This window comes from Malus sylvestris, chromosome 15 (genome assembly GCF_916048215.2).
Source record: "Malus sylvestris chromosome 15, drMalSylv7.2, whole genome shotgun sequence".
Taxonomy (NCBI): domain Eukaryota; kingdom Viridiplantae; phylum Streptophyta; class Magnoliopsida; order Rosales; family Rosaceae; genus Malus; species Malus sylvestris.
In genome coordinates, this window is record NC_062274.1 from 21,426,179 (window position 1) to 21,436,205 (window position 10,027).

The window sequence follows — 10,027 nt, forward strand, 5'->3', positions numbered from 1 at the left end:
AATTTTCCTGAGATAATCTCCAGGGTAAAGACAACTGTTTGGCTGAGCTCACCATTATTAACCGACCCCGCCAAAGATAACAGGCTATGTTGATGTCTACCATCTGCCAAAAGAGAAAAGAAAAAGTAAAACGTTCGAGTAAGCGTGCATCAACAACCTGCAACTGTCGACCACATGGAAAAAGATAAGTGTTTTATCTTTTGGCTGATTTATTTAAAATTATCAGTTGTTTATTTAATATCTTATTATTTTTGTCATGATGGCTAATTATAAAATAATAATTTTATTATTTTTATGTCATGATGACTTATGATTAAATAATCATATCTCTGATATCACATGATTACTACCACATTATTGATTTATACAACATGTGATTTATCAAACAACTGAATAAATCATTTATTCATGATTATATATATATACACACACATTTAGGCAATACCTAATATATTGTTGATTTATGCAGCATATGATTTATCAAACAACTGAATAAATCATTTATTCATGATTTTATATATATACACACATTTAGGCAATACCTAATATATTGTTGATTTATGCAGCATGTCATTTATCAAACAACTGAATAAATCATTTATTCATGATTGTATATATATACACACACACATTTAGGAAATAGCTAATATATTGTTGATTTATGCAGCATGTCATTTATCAAACAACTGAATAAATCATTTATTTATGATTATATATATATATATACACACACATGAGCATCACTTATGTCAATCATACAAAAACATTCATGAGCATCACTCATGTCAACATCCATAAGCATTACTTATGTCAATCAACATAAACATTCATAAGTATCACTCATGTTAATCAGCTTTGAAAGCTTCATTTACAAAGCCCTAGCTTCGAAAGCTTCATTTATAGACCTCCAGCTTCGAAAACTTCATTTACAAAAGCTCCAGCTTTGAAAGCTTCATTTACGAAGCTCCGACTTCAAAGCTTCATTTACAAAAGCTCCAACTTCAAAGTTTCATTTACAAAAGCTCCAGCTTTAAAGCTTCACCTACAAAGCTTCAGTGCATGGTATACAAATACCGCCTCCGAACAACCGCCACTTCGGCCCATACATGGTTTGAATTTGAAGTCTCCAGCCAACATACTCTATTAACTGAAGACTTGGGGGACCACACTATGTACCATATATTGAGCTTTTGCAACTGGGCCTTATGAAAAATACTTGGGGGACTTAGCCCATTATTTATGTACTGAAGAGCGAACCCTTATTCTATAAAAGGGACTCCTTCACCTCCATTAGAGAGCATCGCCACCAGCTGAACAACCGCCTTGCCACAAGCATCAACTCTAGCCCATCATTTATGTATTGATGAGCGAGCCCTTATTCTATAAAAGGGACTCCCTCACCGTCATTAGAGAGCATCGCCGCCTGCTGAGCAACCACCTCACCGCGAGCATCACTCCTAACCCATCACTTATGTATTGAGGAGCGAGCCCTTATTCTATAAAAGGGACTCCCTTATCGTCATTAAAGAGCATCGCTGCCTGTTGAGCAACTGCTTCGCCACGAGTATCAACTTTAGCCCATCATTTATGTATTGATGAGCGACCCCTTATTCTATAAAAGGGACTCCCTCACCTCCATTAGAGAGCATCACCGCCCGCTGAGCAACCACCTCACCGCAAGCATCACTCCTAACCCATCACTTATGTATTGAGGAGCAAGCCCTTATTCTGTAAAAGGGACTCTTTCACCATCATTAGAGAGCATAGCCGCCTACTGAGCAACTGCCTCGCCGTGAGCACCAACTCTACCCCATCATTTATGTATTGAGGAACGAGCCCTTATTCTATAAAAGGGACTCCCTCACCTTCAACACCACAAGCCGAGCCAACCAAGGCAGCATAAGCCACAAGCCGAACAACCTCGCAACAGGTGCTACTTCTAGTTGAGCATCATTTCACATTGAGCACCGCCTCATATCAAGTATCAGTTCTAGACGCCATCTAGTTACTTCGGCCCACACGTGGACTGAAGTTCAAGTCTCCAGCCAAAAGACTTTCTTCACTAAAGACTTGGGGGACTACTGTTTGTACCATACTTAGGGCCTCCATATTTAGGACTCAAGTGTAATTATGTAATAAATGAAGGGGCAAATATGTAATAAGTGAGGAGCTCTTATTCTATAAAATGACTTCTCACTCTCCTCATTAGAGAGGTCAAGTTTTAGGCCATGGGAAGAGAGCACACAGAAAATAGGCTAGAGAGCACACTGCCTCTAGCCTTCTTGTATATTTACCATTCAAAGTGAAACAATATCAACATTAGTGTGGACGTAGCCCAAACATTGGGGTGAACCACGATGCATCTTATGTTCTTTACTTTCTTGTAGATTCATGGTCAGATTTACGTTGTTCCAGGACCTTCCGGTTTTGTGCAACCATTTCCCATTCACATAGGAAAAGTAAAACAATACCTTTGATAGAAGATAGCCTCCGATTTCAACTTCTCTAGATGTTTCTCTCGCAACCAACAGGGAAACAGGTAAAACATCATTGCCTAATTTTTTTTTGTCAATAGGAATTCCATTAATAAAGCAGCATGGAGAAGAAAATACAGAAAGACTCCTTAGAAAAGGAGAAGATAAGCACATCTCTTACATAGAGCAGGAATAGACATGTTCCAATAAGTAAGAACTAGCTATCTAGCCAAAAAGGCTACCAAAGAATCTACCTACAAGGCTACGACCAAGATGGAGGGGCTATTCCCACCCCACTTTGGAAGTATACAGAAGGAGGACAAGGGAGGTCATCCCTAGATAGAACACCGACAAGAGAGGAATGGGGCATAGAGTCCCATTTCGAAGACAAGACATTGAGATTTTGCTGGGCCTGATGGATCTCGATTTAGCACTGATTGAAGCATAAAAAGTGGCAGAAAGCCAACAGGATGTCGCTCATGGTGATGAAAAGAACTATGGGTGAGACTGTGAGAGGTGGGATACCTGCATGTGATAAAGCTAAGGATTTTCTGGATTCAATTGGAGCAAAGTTCAAAGAGTCCGAGAAAGACGAGATGGGTGAATTGATGACGACCTAACCAATTTGAAGTTTGATGATGGCAAAGGTGTAAGGGAGCATATACTGCAGCTTGTTGACACTACAACAAAATTGAAGGACTTGGAGGTCTCGGTTGATAATGCTTTTGTTGTTCATATGGCATTGACTTCCCTCCCTCAATCCTTTGATCAACTGAAGATCACTTTCAACACACAGAAGGAAAAATGATCACTGGATAAACTAATTTCCATATGTGCTCAGGAGGAAGGCAGACTCAAAAGGAACACCAATTTTGGTGTTGTGAACTTGGTGCACACCAACAAAGGGAAGAGGCCAATGTTTCATCCTGGTAAGGCTTCTATACTAGACTCTTCTCTAGGAACTGCTATAGCTGCTTCTTCCCCTAAGGGACTTAAGGAACATAAGTAAATTATGGACAATATAAGGTGTTATTTTTGCAAAAACACTGGACACATAAGAAAGAATTGTGAGAAACTCAAGAACTGGAAAATTAAGAAAGGTATTTTTGTTAAAATATTTGTTTGTTTTGAAACTAATCTTGTTAAAGTCCCTCCAAATACTTGATGATTTGACACTGGGTGTTCAGTTCATATCACCAATTCATTGCAGGGTTTCACAAGAGGAGTTACAACTACAAGAAGTGAAGTTTTTCAAGTTTTCGTTGGTAATGGCAATAAAGTGGCTGTGGAAGCAGTAGGTAACCTCAAGCTGGAATTATCTAGTGGTTTTATTTTAAAATTAGTTGATGTACTCTATGTACCTTTACTTAGAAGAAATTTAGTTTCTGTTTGAAAACTTGTAAAATCTGATTTGGCTTTCAATAGAGACAACGAGAGTGTCAGAATTTACTTGAAAAATAATCCAAAAGATGTTCTTAGAGTTTGTTTCCTAGTCAATGATTTGTGGAAATTGTTGTGTTCAGTGGTGAATGATTTTGCTTGCCTTAATGTCAATTCAATGAGTTCGAGTAAAAGAATGTTTTTAAATGAAAAATCTTATATGCTTTGGCATAGAAGATTGGGACACATTTTGAAAATTAGAATGGATGGCTTGGTCAAGGATAATATCATGCCTACATTAGACTTCTCAGACTTAACAAATTGTGTTGAGTGTTTTAAGGGAAAATCAATAATTTCTAAGAAGAAAACTTCAACCAGAAGTCTAAAGTTGTTAGAGATTATTCATTCAGAGTATGTGGACCTTTTCCAACCAAAACACTATGTGGAAATGTGTATTTCGTTACTTTTACAGATTTTTTCAAGATTTTCATATCTTTATTTAATCTCGGATAAATCTTCTATATTAAATTGTTTTAAAGTGTTCAAAACCGAAGTTGAAAAACAACAAGAAATGTCCATAAAGATCCTGAGGTCAGATCGAAGAGGGGAATATATTGCAAGTACACAGAGAACGGTCAATTCAAAGGACCTTTGGCGCAATACTTGGAAGAGTGTGGGTTTTAAGCTCAGTACACTACTCCAGGCACACCACAACAAAACCGTGTGGCTGAGAGAAGGAATAGGACACTGATGGATATGGTGAGAAGTATGATGAGTTGTTCCACACTTCCACAATACTTGTGGGGAGAAGCTTTAAAAATGGCAAACTATATTTTGAATCATGTTCCTAGTAAATTAGTTTGCAAGACTCCTTTTGAGATGTGGACTGGTAGGAAGCCGAGTTTGAATTGTCTACACATATGGGGCTGTAGTGCAGAGGCAAGGATGTTTAATCTTAATGAGAAGAACTTGGATCCTAGAACAATTTCTTGTCATTTTGTAAGGTTCCCTGATAAATCTAAAGGCTACAGATTCAATGCACCAAACCTTTCGAACATAATTTTTAAATCCAATAGTGCAAAGTTTATTGAGAATGGGGAAGCATCGAGAAGTTCACAGACATTGCCATCTCTTAATTTCGAAGAGCAAATAAATGTTCGTGAAGATCAAAATTATGAAGGTTCAATGGAGTTGCAGCAAGCTTCTGCAGTTGATTTTCAACTTGAAGATTTTAATAACCAAGTTGAAATAACTAAAACACATACAAATAGTGTGCCACTGAATTTTCATGTTGGACTAATGAATATAGCTTCTTCATCTCAGGTACGAGCGAGTTCTTCAATGCAAGGAGTGATAAATGACATTACCACTAAGAGTTAGAAGGCCAGCCATCTCTGATGACTATTTGGTGTATTATCATGAAGTTGAAATGAATGAGGGTGTGATTGATGATCTAACCACTTACCAATAAGCGATGGACAACTTGCAATCAAATAAATGGTTAGAGGCAATGCATGAAGAATCGAGATCCATGCAAACAAATCACGTATGGATTTTAGTTCCTGCACCAGCCAATATTAAACCAATTGGAAATAAGTGGGTTTTTAAAACAAAGAAAGACTCATGTGGAAAGGTTGAAAGACATAAGGCGAGGTTGGTTGCAAAGGGTTACACACAAGCTGAAGGGGTGCATTATACAGAAACCTTTTCACCAGTTTCAACAAAGGACTCACTTCGGGTAATTCTTGCAAGGTGGCTCATTATGATCTGGAGCTTTATCAAATGGATGTAAAGATAGCCTTCTTGAATGGTGATTTAGAGGAAGAAATTTTCATGGAACAGCCAGCTGGTTTCATTAAGCAAGGAAAAGAAAATATGGTATGCAAGTTGAGAAAGTCTATATATGGTTTGAAACAAGCTTCCAGGCAATGGTTTATGAAATTTAAGGAGAAAATCACATCTCGTGGCTTCAATGAGAATAAAATTGATGATTGCATATATCTCAAGGTATATGGTTCAAAATTTATATTTCTTGTTTTGTATGTGGATGATATTTTATTAGCTAGCAACGATATCAACCTCTACCTTTGAGATGAAAGACATTAGAAATGCATCATATGTGTTGGGGATTGAGATAATTAGAGACAGATCAAAGGGTTTGTTAGTGTTGGTATATGGTCCAGCCCATGATCAATGTTCTAGATTATTCTAGTAAGCAAGTGAGGTGGCTGGAGCATGTTAAACAATTCTAACATGTTATTAAGTTAATGGAAGAAGCTAGAGAGTACTAGCTTCCTTGGTTATAAATGGAAAGATCTAGAAGCTACAATGTTGTGGCTAGTCTAGAATTTTCTATGCTAGAGGTTTGAAGAATACACTAGAAACTAGTAAAATGCCAAACCCTCACCTATAAATATGGGTGTGATGTTGTAGTGAAGTAACCAATTAAGAACCAAGTATGAGTAGCAAAGGATCAAGTCCAAAGCTAGAGTTCCACTCCAAGATAGAGAGTGAAAGTGTTCCATTACACATTGTGAGTGAAGTATAGAGTGATAGAAAGTGTGTGTCATACTTTCTTGTATCCATCAAGCCTTGTCTTTGGCTTGGTAAGACTACTCTTGTTGTACTCATCTTTTTCATATAGTGAAAATTGATCCTTGTTTCGTGGACGTAGGCATAAATTGCCGAACCACATAAAATTTTGGTGTCCATTTTCTACTTTACTTTGTGCATTCTCTATCTTGTAGTACCGACATTCCTAACAAGTGGTATCAGAGCCCGGTTGGCTCGTACTACGAGAAGGAAGGAAGTGGCACTATGATCAAACTCACCAACTCCAATTGGGTAACATGGAAGCCAAGGATGGAGGACATTCTCTATTGCAAGGATTTGCATGAGCCAATTGAAGGAGATGCCGTTAAGCCCGAGAGCATGTTTGATGTCGAGTGGAAGAAGATGAATCGCAAGGCTATTAGCACAATTAAACAATGGGTGGATGATAGTGTTTTTCACCATGTGTCTAATGAAACCAATGCCCGCAAGTTTTGGACGAAGCTTGAGTCCTTGTTCGAGAAGAAGACCCCAGCCAAGAAAGCCTTCTTGATCAAAAAGCTCATCAATGTGAAGTACAAGGATGGTTTAAGTATAGCAGAACACTTGAACAATTTCCAAAATATCATCAACCAGTTGGCTACTATGAAAATGACGATCGAGAATGAGCTACAAGCGCTCTTGTTACTTGGATCCTTGCCAGATAGTTGGGAGACCTTTGTGGTGAGTATAAGTAACTCTGCTTCTAATGGTGTTCTTACTCTTGATAATGTTAAAAATAGCACGCTCAATGAAAAAACAAGGAGAAAGACTTCTGGCACGGATAACAGCCAAGTATTTGTCATAGAGAACTGCGGAAGAAGCAAAAGTAAAGGGCTAGAGGTCATAGCAGGAGTCCTAGCCGATCCAAGTCAAGGTTTAGGGGTACATGCCACCATTGTGGCAAAGAAGGCCATATGAAGAAAAATTGTCGAGTTTGGAATAGAGAGCAAAGGGAAGGAAACAATCAGAAGAAAGATGATATTGGCAATACCACCGTTGTCATATGTGGTGATGTACTAGAAATATTGTCTGTTGGTGAATGTTTGCATATAGGCAACTTTGACAGAGACATTGAATGGATCTTTGACAATGGAACTTCCTTCCATGCTACCTCCAAATGGGAGTTCTTTAGTACATACAAAGAATGTGACTTTGGCATAGTGAAGATGGGGAATGAAAGCTATTCCAAAATTCTTGGAATTGGTGATATTTGCCTAAGAACTAATCTCGGCTGCCAGTTGATGTTGAAAGATGTGAGACATATTCCTGATATACATCTCAATCTGATATCCATCGGTACCCTTGATCGACAAGGATATTATCACCATATTGGCGTAGGAAAATTGAAGCTTACCAAAGGCTTAATGGAGGTAGCAAGAGCACAACTTTGTTGTACGTTGTACTGGTCAAATGCCAAGGTTTTGAAAGGTGAGTTGAATGCTGTGGATGACTCATCTCTAGACTTGTGGCATAAGAGGCTAGGCCATATCAGCGAGAAAGGCCTACAAGTTTTGGCAAATAAGTCTCACATTCCCTTTGCCAAAGGTACGTCGTTAAACTCTTGTGAGCATTGTTTATTCAGAAAACAAAGAAGAGTTAGTTTTTCTGTTCCATCTACAAAGAAAGAAAATTTGTTAGATCTTGTTTATTCAGATGTGTGTGGTCCCATGGAAGTCGAGTCACTTGGAAAAAATAAATATTTTGTCACTTATATTAATGATGCTTCACGAAAGGTTTGGGTGTATTTGTTGAAATCCAAATACCAGGTGTTTCAGACATTCCAGGAGTTCCATGCCATGGTGGAGAGGGAAATTGGGAAACCTCTCAAGTGCCTTCGTAGCAACAACGGCGGCGAGTACACATCTCACCAATTTAAAGAGTATTGTGTGAAACATGGCATACGCCATGAGAAGACAGTTCCTAGAACTCCACAACATAACGGTGTTGTTGAAAGAATAAACCGAACCATCATGGAGAAAGTCAGGTGTATGCTGAGGACTACAAAGTTATCTAAGCAGTTCTGGGGCGAAGCGGTAAGGACTGCCTGCTATTTGATCAACCGATCTCCATCAGTACCATTAGGTCTTAATGTTACAGAGAGAGTATGGACTAGTAATGATGTGTCTTACTCTCATTTAAAGGTGTTTGGTTGCAAAGCTTTTGTGCATGTGCCCAAAGAGCAGAGATCGAAGTTAGACTACAAAGCTACACCGTGCATCTTTCTTAGTTATGGCGGTGAAGATTTTGGTTATAGATTATGGGACCCAAACCAGAAGAAGTTTATCCAAAGTAGAGACATGGTCTTTTATGAAGATCAAACAATTGGGGATTCGGATAAAAAGGCACAACTAGATGACGCAGTCAGAGGAGTTAATCCATTAGCTTCAGATGAAGAAAGTCACGATGATATCCCTGAAGCAACTGCCAATGAAGTGCCTGCAGAACCAGACAATGTTGATCAGGGTGAGCCTGACCAAGATGAGCCAGACTTTGAAATTGATGATCAAGGGGAGCCTGAAAAGCAGATTCAAGAAGAACTTAATCAAGGGGAGCTTTCAGCCCTGTAAGAGAATGAAGACCAGGTCAGAAAATCCAGCAAAAGTCGAAGACCGTTTACTAAGTATTCTTCATCAGAGTATATCATGTTGACTAATTATGGAGAGTCCGAAACTTATGAGGAGGCCATAGCTCATAACGACAGTGACAAATGGATGAAGGCAATGGAGTCGAAGATGAATTCCTTATCAAAGAATGATACCTATGAGCTGGTGGAGCTTCCAAAGGGCAGAAAAGCATTGAAAAACAAGTGGGTGTTCAAATTGAAAAGAGACGACAACATGACAATGTACAAGGCTCGTTTGGTTGTCAAAGGTTTTGGTCAAAAGAAAGGAGTTGACTTTAATGAGATTTTCTCACCGGTGGTGAAGATGACTTCCATTCGAGTTATCCTTGGTATGACAGCAAGCATGGATCTTGAGCTTGAGCAGTTAAACGTTAAAACTGCATTTCTCCACGGCAACTTAGAATAAGAGATATATATAGAGCAACCCAAAGGCTTTGAAGTCAAAGGTAAAGAAACTTTGGTGTGCAAGCTCAAGAAAAGCTTATATGGTCTTAAGCAGGCTCCGAGACAGTGGAATAAGAAGTTCAACTCATTCATGGTGAGTAATGGGTACAAGAGAACTAATGTTGACTCTTGTGTCTATATCAAACAATTTTCTGGAGGTAAATTCATCATTTTATTACTTTATGTTGATGACATGTTGATTGTCGATGAAGATGCTTTTACGATTAAAAAGCTCAAAGAAGAGTTATCTAAGTCCTTTGACATGAAGGACTTAGGGCTAGCCAAGCAAATTTTGGGCATGGAGATAATACATGATAGAAAATCCAAGAAGTTGTGGCTATCACAAGAAAAGTATGTTGAACGGGTGATTGAAAGGTTCAACATGAAAGCAGCCAAATCGTTAAGCTCACCTTTAGCTAATCATATTAAGTTGAGCAAATAGTCGTGTCCAAAAACATATGAAGAAAAGGAGAAAATGGCAGTTGTTCCCTACTCTTTAGCAGTAGGAAGTATC